Genomic DNA, 12,844 nt, shown 5'->3' with positions numbered 1-12,844 from the left:
AAACTGAATCATGAAAAGGTTTGTAATATGTGTATCCTGCAGATTCAATACAAAAATATGATATTTAGTTTCTACCAGCATGACTAACCTATGAATTTGCTGAAATTTACTTTTATCACCTTGGCTGGGCTCATTACATGGATGTCTGTGTGGTAAAACTTTTTCCATTTTATGCGGACTGAAGAGACAAAAATCATAGGGTTGGGACTTCTGGTGGAAGGAGAGAAGAGCACAAAACACCCTGTTGACCACACCTCAGCAGGGTCACCTAACTTGCCTAATGACAGACCTCCTTCAATGATTTCTTCTTTTGTAATGTGGAAAAATGAAAAGACATTGCAGGCTGACAGGGTGTTGTCCCCTCCAGTAAACACTGTTTTCTTTTTGATCAGAATTGTTTAAAGATTATTTGAAAAATTTGGAGCTTACTGATTTGTTCTCATATGTTTCCCCTACATAGTGTCAGTGGGCATTGATCTAGGAAGGCCAGCATGAAAAACTTGAGGTGTATGTCTTAACCACCAATGCCAACACTACTGTAAGTATGGAACCCAAAGTACAATAGTAAAACTTCAAAATGTGTTTGTCAAGGAAATCGGTGGGAATGCAGGGAGAAATGTGTAATCTGTTGGTGGAAGCATGCAGACACTGGTGGTGTGATTAGAATTGGAATATTGTATGACAAATCTCCATTATAAATGACTTTGAAAATCAAAATTGCCTAAATTTTAAAAAAAAGAGAAGTCAACTTACGTCTATATTTCAAGAAAGCTTGTCTTAGCAAATTTTGGCAGGGAGACCATAGTTGGTAGAGAGAGGGAGAAAGAAAGGGAGATTTGACAGTTGGGAAGAGAAGCCTGGATATCATGGAAGAGATGAAAGCTAATCTTAGAAGATTTGGAGCCATCAGAGTTTAGTGAGTTAAATGGTGAGAACATTGCAGTTTAGATACTTAAAAAGTGAGATTGGTTTCAGTCATCAGCACTGTATATATAGAAAGAGTTCAAAGACCTCACAGACATTCAGGCTATAATAACTAACAAGGGAAGCGTTTTTTTCCTGAAGCACTATGTAAGGATAATATATTGCCAGGAAAATGATAAAAAGTTGGTTCTCTTTTTCAGAGATTAATGCATTAGAGATGAAAATTTTATACAAAGGAATCCATCATCTTGCCCTGTTGCTCTGTTTTCTTGTCATCATTCCATTCTCCACCATGACCCTACCTAATCAGGGCTTGCCACATTTCTCAGCAGTATCACCACATAGCCTAAGAGCATGTGTTAACTGCCGGTAGCTCACAGCTCTCATGTTTGTCCCCCATCCAAGCCAGAGCCATCCTTCTGAAACCATGGATATTTGCTGAAGGCCCGTTCTTCCTTGAAGTGGCAGTCATGGTTTACCTCTTCTTAATCATTGTGTTTACAAATTTAGATGAATGTCACAATACTAGTGACAGGGATTTTCCAAACTATGGTAAGCATAAACATTTCCCTTTCCCCCACGAATTTTGGGCTAGTTATTTTCTATCCACTGCTAATAATTTGTGATAATGAGGAAACAGAACTGAAGTAAAAACAGGGACATTTGTCAATTTGGTGCCATGACTAATCAGTCTTAGTATAAGTATATATTTCTAGAAAAAAAAAGCAGAAGAAAAGGAGTTGGTTTCTAGCAAAGAATGCCAAACCTCTGCCAAGAAATCCTTTGAAAATAAAAATTCTGACTATGTACTGAACATGATTGACACTCAATGCCTCTTTTGCAGACCACAACACCCGAAAGGAGAGAGAGAACAAAAGGGAATGCCCTGCCACAGAGGCAGGGTGGGATGGGGGGTATTGGTGTGGGAGGGATACTGGAATCCATGGTGGTGAAAAATGGGCACTGGCGGAGGAATGGGCACTTGATCATTGTATAATCGAAACCCAAGCACAAAAATTTGTAAATGTACAACTGTACATCATGGTGTTTCACTAATAAAATTTTTTAAAAAAATAAAGTAAAAATTTTTTTTTGTCTGCGAGAGATCAGCAGATGGGAACCTGAGTGAAGGAAAAAGATTACATTGGTTGACTTTTATTTTTCCTTGAGTATATTAATTTGATTTTGGAGTCAATTTATATGAGAGTTCATCAAGACACAGAAATTTTTAGCGCTTCTCTTGTTTAAAAGTATAGTGATACACCATATCTCTATCTCACATTCTTTTTATTTCTGATAGTTTGACACAAAAGATACGTCAAAATCTTAGATAAATGTAAATTATTTAAATACTTTTTTGATTATTTAAAATTACCTTATAGAATTACATTATAGAATTTCATAAATTTTAGGATTATGCAGAATCAACGTGCATGTATCATATTACACTCACTACTGAAAGGCCTACTCTGTCATTCACCATTGTTCAGTTTTTCCACTTTGATTATACTTTTCGATCTGGTAACTAAATAGTCTCATAGTTCTAAAGTTTGTTTTTATTGCTTTGAAAAGATTAAAATTATGCAATTTTCAACATTGGATGAAACTAGAGGATATCATGCATGTAAAGTTAGCCTTAAATAAATGAACAGATACAGAGAGATTTTTCTCATATGTGGGATGTAAAGACACACAGCAAGGTAGAAACAAAGGTTCAAGAGCAATTTAAGGGGAGAACTGATCCACACAATTGAGTCAGGGGATTGAGAGTGAGGAATTATGGGGGATTGGGGGAGAGGAAGGGTTTATTCTTTGAGAGAATGAGGAGTGTCATGTTGGAATTATGTGTATGAGAAACCATTGTTAATTGAATTATGAATTATAAATATAAATAATGTTTTAGATGTTTGTCTGTCTCATTTTATTCTTTTAATTTGTTTTCTCCATATGCCACATATGCATGAACTTGTAGGATGCCTATCTTTCTCTGCCTGGTTTATGTCACTAAACATAATTTCCTCATGTTATCCATTTTATATACAAATAATAAGAAAATTTCACTTCATACAACTGAGTAGTATTCCATTGCTTTACCACCTTTCATTTTCAAAATTTGTGGTTTAAAAGATACAAATATTGGTTTTAACAATGCTCTGGTGTTTTAAAATTTTTAGTTTAGTGAAGCTAAATAGATTTTACTGAAAAACACTCAGAAACTTGTGAAACAGGTGTAGGGTGGAATGGAATAATTGTTCAAGCGAGAACAGTCATTTAACAAAGCAAGCAAAGAGAGATATAGAGAAAGGAAGCACGGTATTTCTTCTTATGAGATCAAATCTTGAGGACCAAGCCCACTCTGGTAGTTTAGGAATAAGAACTTGGAGTGGTATGAACTTAACTTGTGCACTTTAGGGGAAAACCTGAGTGAAACTATTATAAGTATGTTCAGGATCATGATAAACTGGAGTCTGCACTTGGAGTGAGGTGGGTAGAGAGTTCTTTGGGGAGATCTGAACTATGGAGAACAGTAATATTATAACATTAATGATAGTATCTTACCGTGGGATTCCAAAAAAATCTGTAACAGTGGCATCAGAAATGATAACATTCTTAGGTATTTGGATTTCCTGTGGAAACAACGGGAAAGCTGAGTTTATGCTCTGGATGCATCCACCTGAAACAAGGTCAACAAATCATGAATGAAAAATTACAAGTTACATGGATCAAGGATTCTAATCCCAGTGGAAGGCTAGATTTCGGGTGGACAATTTCTACTGATGGCCTGATGTAGATTCTGATCCTGGGATACGTAACAGAAAGGAGGTAGTGACAGGTATCCTCAGAAGTGAAGCCTCTGAAACAGAATTCATTCATGACAACTTATGGGTTATCAAAATTTGCTCATGGCTGCTACCATTATAACATGCCATTCAATGGTTCTGTGGTTTCAATTTACTGTGTCAATGTAAAGATGAAGTTTCCAAATGGAAGGTATAAATCTGAGGCCCTCAAGATGATGAATCATAGTGAGGGGGGAGCTGGAGCTATAGTACAGCAGGTAGGGCATTTGCCTTGCACACAGCATACCCAGGTTAGATTCCCAGCATCCTGTATGGTCCCTCCAAGCACCGTGAGGAGTAAATCCTGAGTGCAGAGCCAGGAGTAACCACTGTGCATCGCCACGTGTGACCCAAAAACGCAAGAAAATGATGATCTGGGATTGATCCTTAGCATTGCAAACAGCATTATTTTTTAATTTTTAATTTTTTTCTTTCTTTCTTTCTTGCTTGCTTGCTCTTTTGTTTCCCTTAGCTTTAATGTCATGAAGGGATCTTCCCACATTTTTCTTCAAATATCTTAAGAATTCAGGAATGATAGTGAGGCCTTTAATACATTTGATCTGACTTTGTGCCTGGCACTATAAAGAGGTCTGAGTTCATTTTTTTTGCATGTTGCTGTCCAGTTTTCCCAGCACCAGTTGCTGAAGAGACTTCCTAGCTCAACTTCATATTTCTTGAGCATTTATGAAAGATTAGGTAATAATAATCTGAGGGCGAGAGTCAAGATATTTGACTATATTCCATTGATCTGAGGCCTGTCTTTATCTGAATATCATGGTATTTGGATGACTACAACTTTGTAGTAGGGATTGAAGTTGGGGAAGGTGTTCCCTTCTTTTTACCAAAGATTGCTTTAGCTCTTCATGGGAGTTTATGGTTTTGTATGAGTTTCAAGAGTGTTTAATCTATTTATTTGAAAAATGTTATGGGTATCCTTATAGAAAGTGCATTAAATCTTTATAGAGCTTTGGGGTTTATTGCCATTCTGACAGTGTTAAACCTCTCAATCCATGAGCATGCGATGTGATTCCATTTCCTCATATACTCTCTTATTTTGTGAAGTAGTGTTTTGTAGGTTTTTTTTTTTGGTATAGTTCCTTAAGTAAACCCTGAGTATTGCTGGATGTACCTTCCAAAACAGAAAGAAAATGTCAATACTGATTGAATGGTATTAAGAAATTGTTTTTAATTTTTAGACGTATTGTATTATGTATGCGTGCACATACACATGCATGCTTAATTCTTATCTATTGAAGAGATCTGCTGAAATTATTTGAAATTTCTTTCAAAATGGAGAGAGGACATAAGGGTTGATAGCACAGCGGGTAGGGCGTTCGCCTTACAAGCGGTCAACATGGCCGACCCGAGTTCGATTCCTCTGCCCCTCTCGGAGAGCCCGGCAAGCTACCGAGAGTATTCAATATGCCAGACACAGTAACAACAAAGTCTCCAATGGAGACGTTACTGGGCCCGCTCGAGCAAATCGACGATCAACGGGAGGGCCTTTACCTTTACCTTTACCTTAACCTTTTTAGTTGATTCCAATATACTCGATTTTCTGAGGTATTATTGTGAATGGGATTGTTTTTCTCTATCTCTTTTTTCTCTTTCATTATTAATATATGGGAAAGCCATGGCGTACCAGATATTGATTTTGCAATATGCTACTTTACTAAACAAATCTATTGTTCCCAGGAGCTTTTTTGGAGATTCTTTGGGATTTTCTATGTATAGTATCATATTATCTCCAAATAGTAAAAGCTTGAGTTCTTCCTTTTTTTTATGGTTGCCCTTGATATTTTTTTTTTTTTTACCAAAATCATATGGCAAGTACTTCAAGTACTATGAAGAATAGGAGTTTTGAGAGTGGGTAACTTGTTTTGTGCCTGATTGTATTCTGGAATTCTATTTCATTGATTTCTGCTCCAAGCCTTTGGTTTTTCCCCCTTGAGAATAATACTTGCTGTGGGTTTGTGGTAATTTGCTTTGACTATATTGAGGAAAGTACTTTCAACTCCCATTTTCTTGAGAGTTTTTCATCATGAATGGGTGCTGGATCTCATCAAATGCTTTATCTACATCTATTGATATGATCATATGACTTTTATCTTTATTTTATTGAGATGGTGTATTCTGTTGATTGACTAGAGAATGTTAAGCCATCCTTGCATCCCCAAGCTAAACCTACTTGGTCATAGTGTGTGATCTTTTGTTGAGTTTCTAGATTCTCTTTGCTGGTATTTTCTTGAAAATTTTTGTATCTGTATTCACAAAGGAAATAGGTCTGCAATTTCCTTTTTTTTGTGGTGTCTCTGTCGATTTGAGTATTAGGGTGATCTTTGCCTCACAGAAACTATTTGGGAGTATTTCTGTTTCTTCAATTTCCTGGAAAATCTTAAAAATGTTGGAAGCAGTTCCTCTTTAAAGGTTTGAAATAGTTCACTATTGAATCCATCTGGGACCTGGATTCTGTTTGGGGGTATAATTTTGACCATTATTTCAATTTCCTTGTTAGTGATAGGTCAAGTATTCCAAATCTTCTTGGTTCAGCCTTGGGAGGTAATTGGAATCCAATAATTTATAAATTTTTTCAAGATTCTCTCATTTCCTGCTGCAAAGATTCTCAAAATAATCTCTGATGATCCTATGGATTTCTGTACTTTCTATTAGGATACCCCCTTTGCATTTCTGATTCGATTTATTAGAATTCTTTCTCTTTGTTCCTTTGAGAGGCTTCTCATGGTTTAATGATCTTATTTATTTTCTCAAAGAACCAGTTTTTGTTCTTATTGGTCTTCTGGATTGTATTTTGGGATTCTAGCTCATTGATGTCTGGTACAAGTTTTATTATTTCCTTCCTCCATCCTAGTTTGGACTACTTTTGTTGGTTATTTTCCAAAATCTTGAGCTCTAATTTATTCTTGTAGGCCCTTTCTTTCTTCCTGATGAATTCTGGCAGAACTATAATCTTTCCTCTTAACACTGCTTTTGCTGTGTCCCACAAGTTCTGGTAGCTCGTGTCCTCATTCTCATTTGTTTATGGAAACTTTTTATTTCCTCTTTGATTCTTCCCTAAGCCATCGGTTGTTCATTACTTCCCTTAAAGAAAATATTTCCTTGCTGAGCTTCAGTCTGTTTGATCTATCGAGAAGTGACAAAGAAGTGTTGAAATCTCCTACTAGTATTGTGTTGCTATCAATGTTTTTCTATAAGTCTATTAGAAGTTGTTTTAAAGTATTTTGCTGGTCTGTCATTAGGATCATATACATTGAGGAAGGTGAGTTCTTTCTGATGTACATATCCCATGATCATTAAGAAATGACCGTCACTGTCTCTGATAACCTTTAATCTGAAGTTCTTGTGGTCTGATACTAGTATGGCCACTCCAGGTTTGCGGAGGTGATATTTTCTTGAAAACTTGTTTCCCAGCCTTTTACTTTTAGCCCATGGGTGCTTTGATTGTTCAGACATGTTTCTTGCAGGCAGCAGAATGTTGGGTTCAGTTTTCTAATTCATCTTCCTATTCTGTGCCTCTGAATTGGCACATTTAGTCCATTGACATTGAGAGAGATTGTTGTTTTGGGGATTTGTGCTCTCTTTATATATAATTTTTGTACTTGTGGGGATTGTCTTAGCTTAAAGTATACCTGTTAATTCTTCTTGCAACAAAAATATGGAATGCTTTACAAGTTTGCATGTTATCTCTGTACAAGGACCATGCTCATCATTGTATCATTTCAATTTTAATATATGTGTTATCAAACCTATTAGGAGTTAATTTTTCCATATTTTTCTCTTCTTATTACTTTGACTGTTGTCCTTCCTCACTCCTATGGCAGACAATGATTGCTAATCAAGGAATGTATTTCAAAGCAGCATGAATAAATAGATTTAGAACTTTAATGTCCCAGAAATAAAAATATGGTTTTTACTATATTATCGTTTACCCTACCCCCTAGGCATTAGTTTTACAAAATAATTCTTTTGGAAGATGGTATATGAGTTTGTTTAATGTTGTTCCCTGAATCCTTCATTAAGAACATTAAAATAGAGCCTTTTGCTGTTCTCACCTCAGTCCTGTGTACATCTCCAGGAAAAGGTGGATGGTGTTGTCTGCACTTTGACCACCTTGAATGTATGTAGGATTTTTCTCCTGAAGGATGAGGTGAGGATCATATTGATGATTTCATTCCACCTTATTACAAGTTCAACTTGAATGGAAGGTGAGACTCATGAGGCTCCTATAAAGGACAGAACAAAGGGTCTCAGTGAAGTTTAATGGCCAACTCACATTAACAACATAGATGACTCAAAGTAACCTGTGTGCATCTTTGTGTGTAGTGAGTTTCATATCTACTGATAGTGATTGTCAGTCATGACACATGGGAAAAACAGACCTGTAATTAAAAAATCTAGTTCTCTGAGCAGAGTGGGGTCTCTGAGGTGATTGACCAAGTGCGTAGTAATTTATTACTAAGCACATAAGTATTTTGAATGATGTGTACTTTTCGATCTAAAATTAATTCCAAATATGTCTAAAACGACAGTGTCCTGACCTCGCACATGGCTTTCCTCACCGAGGCCCCTTGGAGGTTCCGGGGTGAATTTCCCTCACGGACCTGATTAGAGCCCTGGCAGCTGAAGACCTCTGCAACCAGCCATAGGTAGGCTTAAGACCACCCTTCCCAAGCTTGAAGGAGCCTCATGCATGAAGGAACTGGAAGAGGAACCCAGATGTGCAGAACCGGGGGATGAGATCTCTATGTCTGATCAGATCAAGACTGTGCCCCCTCCTTCCAGATCCCCCATCTTCTAATAATTCAGTGCTACAACCACGAACTGCCCCTGGATCCATGTAATGCCATCAATGGCCAACATCCAGAGACTGGATCCTATTTAGAAGACAGCAACTCTGATTGTCCAGTTCTCACTCTCAGAGAACCTGGTAGGCTTCTGCGAGTATCTTGCCCGCATGGCGGAGTCTTTGTTTCTGGTCACTGTTTCTTTTGAGGTACAGAAGCTGCTTAATTTAAGATAGTCCCCTTTGTTTATCTCTGTTTCCAGTTGCTTGGCAAGTGTCGTGTTATATTTGAAGATACCTTTAGCTTCAATGTCGTGGAGGGATTTGCCGACCTTGTCATCAATGAACCTGAGGGATTCTGGTCTGATGTTGAGGCCTTTGACCCATTTTTATCTGACTTTTGTGCATGGTGTTAGGTAGAGGTCTGAGCCATTTTTTTTTTTTTGCATGTAGCTGTCCAGTTTTTTCTGCACCGTTTGTTAAGGAGGACTCTCTTGAACCACTTCACATTTCTTTCTCCCTTATAAAGATTAGATGATTATATATTTGAGGGTGTGTGTCAGTATATTCAATCCTTTTCCATTGGTCTACAGCTGAGCCTTTGTTTGAGTCCCATGCTGTTCTCATTATTATCGTTTGTAGTAGAGTTTGAGGTTGGGGAAGGTGATGCCTCCATTGTCTTTTCCCCAAGAATTGCTTTAGCTATTCGTGTGCGTTTGTTGTTCCATGTGAATTTCAGGAGTGCTTGATCAATTTCTTTGAAGAATGTCATGGGTATCTTTATAGGGATCAAGTTGAATTTTTACAATGCTTCGTGGAGAATTGCCATTTTGACAATGTTAAATCTCCCATTCCATATGCAGTATATATGTTTCCATTTCCTCTTGTCCTTTTTAATTTCCTGATGTATAGGTCCTTTACCTCTTTAGTTAAGCTGATTCCAAGGTTCTTGATTTTCTGAGGCACGATTGTGAATGGGATTGCTTTTTCATGTCACTTTCTTCTCTCTCATTACTTGCATATAAAGAAGCCATAGACTTTTGGGTATTGAGTTTATAGCCTGCAATTTTACTATAAATGTCTATTGTCTCTGGGAGTTTTTCGTAGAGATTTTAGTATTCTCTGAATATAGTATGATATCTTCTGTGAAGAGTGAGAGATTATTTCTAATTTTCATACATGAAAAACCCTTAATATCTTTTTCTTATCTATTTTCTCTTCCAAGTACTTCCAGTACTACATTGAACAGAAGTTCCAAAATGAATTTTTACTTAGCACATTCTGTCTGTAAATTTCTATGCTAAGAACGGTGGAATAAACAGTGATATCTTAGTAATTTACAAGTAAATTATGAAGACAGATAATTTAAAAGAATTTCTTTGTATAAATTTCCAAAATATGTAGCTTTTATTAAATATATTAAGAATAAATCGTAGGTCTTGATTATACCATGAAGATTATTTTCCTGTTAGAAGATACCCTTCTGAAATGCAAAAAGAGACACATTTTGAAAATGTTGATTATTCGTTCATTCATTCAATGAATATTTGTTAGTCTGGTGGTGCAGTGCCTGCAGGAAGTCAACCTGTACCCTCAGGTGAGTACATCAACAGTCTGATGGTGCTTCCTGATAACCTCAAATCGCCACTGTACCTCTGGCTGGCTCCCAACAACTCAGGACTACGTTTCCCGAGAAATTAAACTCCCAAAAGATATGTGGGAGCCATGTTCACAAACCACCCCTGGCTCAGCTATACAAGCTAATGCATTGGTCTTGTTTCAGAGGCCCATAGACATATCTGGAACACATCAACAGCCACAGTTAACCTTGGACCTGCAAAAGGCTGAACACACTAGGGTAAATCGGAGGGAGGCAGGTTAGTTTGGTGCCCACCCAACCAGAACCCAGTGCAGCCACTTGCTCCCACAATCCAAAATCGCCACCATGCTCTCCTCTGGTTTCCATCGTCTCAGGATGGCTCTCACTGAAATATTACAGCTGAAAATTCGGATATGCGGGTTTTGTGACTGAAATCTCCAGGCTTTCTCTGGGCAGGATGGGCATCCCACCCTCACTGCCCTGTACTTATGGAAGCCTCAGCAGACATTTCCATACCTCAAAGCTACTACAGGCTTACCTTCCTGATAAAAATGCTAAATTCCTTGAACAAACATGATGACCTCTTAGTACCTGTATGAGACCCTTAATGCACAAAATAAAAAGGAGACAGAGAGAAAGAATTAAAGAGCCTGCCATAGAGACACACTGGGGGTGGGGGTAGGGTGTTGGGGGATGGTTTTAGGGAACCAGGAATATTGGTTTTAGGAAATGTACACTAGAGGAGTGATGGATGTTGGATCGTTGTATGACTGGAAGAAAATTATGAATAGATTTGCAATGGTTTATCTCACAGATATTGGATAAAACATTAAAAATATATATCCTTCATTTGTACCTCAGAATACTGATGGAACTTTAAAACCCAGCATATCTATTTTTGTGTTCTCTGTAGGAAAAAAAATTTTACTCACCTGTGTGCCAATAGCTTGTAGAAAGCTAAACCCAAAGATATATCAATGACTGTCTTTTGCATAAATACTGTAATTGCAGCTATGTTATGTTTTAGAATCAGTTCATGGACAAGACGTCAAGAGGAGCAGTGGCAAAGTGCATCAATGTTGAATGGATAATGTTTCAGAAGCTTGCAAGGGAGATGGGAAGATTTGGCATGAGTAAAGGGAAGAAACAGAAGAGTGAAGTACTAATAAGTATCATGAGAAAAATACAAGGGAGGACATTTCCTGGCAAGTGTCACACTCTGTTGAGCTTTTGCTGAGGATAAGTATTAGAAAGTATCTTTCCCATTTAGTGGCAAAAAGGTAACTTTGATGGGTGTATTTAAAATTTACTTTAACGATTAGAATTACCAAGAGATACAAAGTTACAAAGTTGCTCATAATTGAGTTTCAGTCATCTAATGTTCTAGAACCTTTCCAGTATATTGGGGCATTTTTGAAGGAATATCCCTGGTGCGAAGACTAGGGCATCTGAATCTTAACACATTTCACCAAATATATGATCTGTACTCACTTGATTTACACTGTCTCCCCTGCTCTTTGATTTATGTTTTCATGCAATATTTCCTTGTGAACCTCACCTCAAGTGAGGCTCCCTATTTAAGACAAGTACATGTTTCTGGGGCACTACATATTTTTTGGTTGCTGGGAGAGACTCTAAAGCAATGCTCAGGAGGTGTGGGGGCCCCACAGACAATTCTCAGAAAACGTGGCCATGGTGCTTGGGGTCCTCTGAGGCTAAACAGCCTTTGATACTCTGGCAAGCAGGTGGTGCTGGGAGTCAAATTGAATGCATGTGAGACAAGTTCCATAAGCACTACACTATCTCCTGCGGCCCTGGGTATTAGATTTATGTCAGCATTCTGTCATCCTCCCTTTTGTCAGAAAGCAGAGACTTGTGCAGGAGAAAGTGGAAGAGACTTTAGGGTTTAGCTAGGTTGACTGAGTAGCTGGTGATACCATTAAGATTGGAACATAAAGTAAAAATAAAACAAGAGCTCCGTGCCTTTTCCCGCTGAACTCGACACCCTCCACATGGGTACACCTGCGGGCAACAACTGCAGCAACTCCTTTGGACTATCCATCAGCTAATCAGCCCCTCCCCTCCAGGTGGGTAGAGGGAGCACAAGCCAGGTTCACCACTCCTCCACTCCTCAGCCCCAGCCCCCGACTTTTCCTGCAGAACTGGACACCCTCCAGCAGGGGACACCTGAGGCAGCTCCATGGGATTTTCCATTGCTCCTCCTACATTCCAGGATCCTGGGTGGGAGTGACCCTGGGATGAGCCAGATGCGTGGCCACCATATAGGGAGCAGTTCCTCCCAGAATTGGGAGTGGCCTTCTCCTGGGTGGCCAGCCGCAGTTATATTTCCCAATCTGGGCACTCAGGACTTTCATCTCTCACTTAGTCGCTTAATACCGACTAAAAATTTCTGACCACCTCTACTAGAATACAATAACATCCCACTCTCCTACTCCATTTATAACAAAAGACCTGTATGAAATGTGCTGTACAAGCTCAAAACTAAAAAGTACCTCCTCCAAAGCGCAAATCTCCACCACGAGGAGAATATGAAGAAAAGAATCCCGAATCCTCAACCGAGGTTTTCCACAATTGCACTCTCTTTGATAAAGAATTCCAGGATAAAATGCAGAGGGTGTTCAAGGACCTACTCAAAGAATCAATGGAATAGATATCCAA

At 38.3% G+C, this 12,844-nt stretch overlaps 1 pseudogene; it reads right to left on the bottom strand.

Annotated features, from left to right (window-relative positions):
- Positions 1-7,431: 7,431 nt before the first annotated feature.
- LOC130037145 (uncharacterized) lies at positions 7,432-7,528 on the bottom strand (annotated as a pseudogene).
- Positions 7,529-12,844: the final 5,316 nt, after the last annotated feature.

This window comes from Sorex fumeus, unplaced genomic scaffold (assembly GCF_029834395.1).
Source record: "Sorex fumeus unplaced genomic scaffold, SorFum_2.1 ptg000070l, whole genome shotgun sequence".
NCBI classification, from domain to species: Eukaryota; Metazoa; Chordata; class Mammalia; order Eulipotyphla; family Soricidae; genus Sorex; species Sorex fumeus.
Note: the sequence above shows the minus strand (reverse complement) of the source record. Positions and strands in the feature narration are given on the sequence as shown.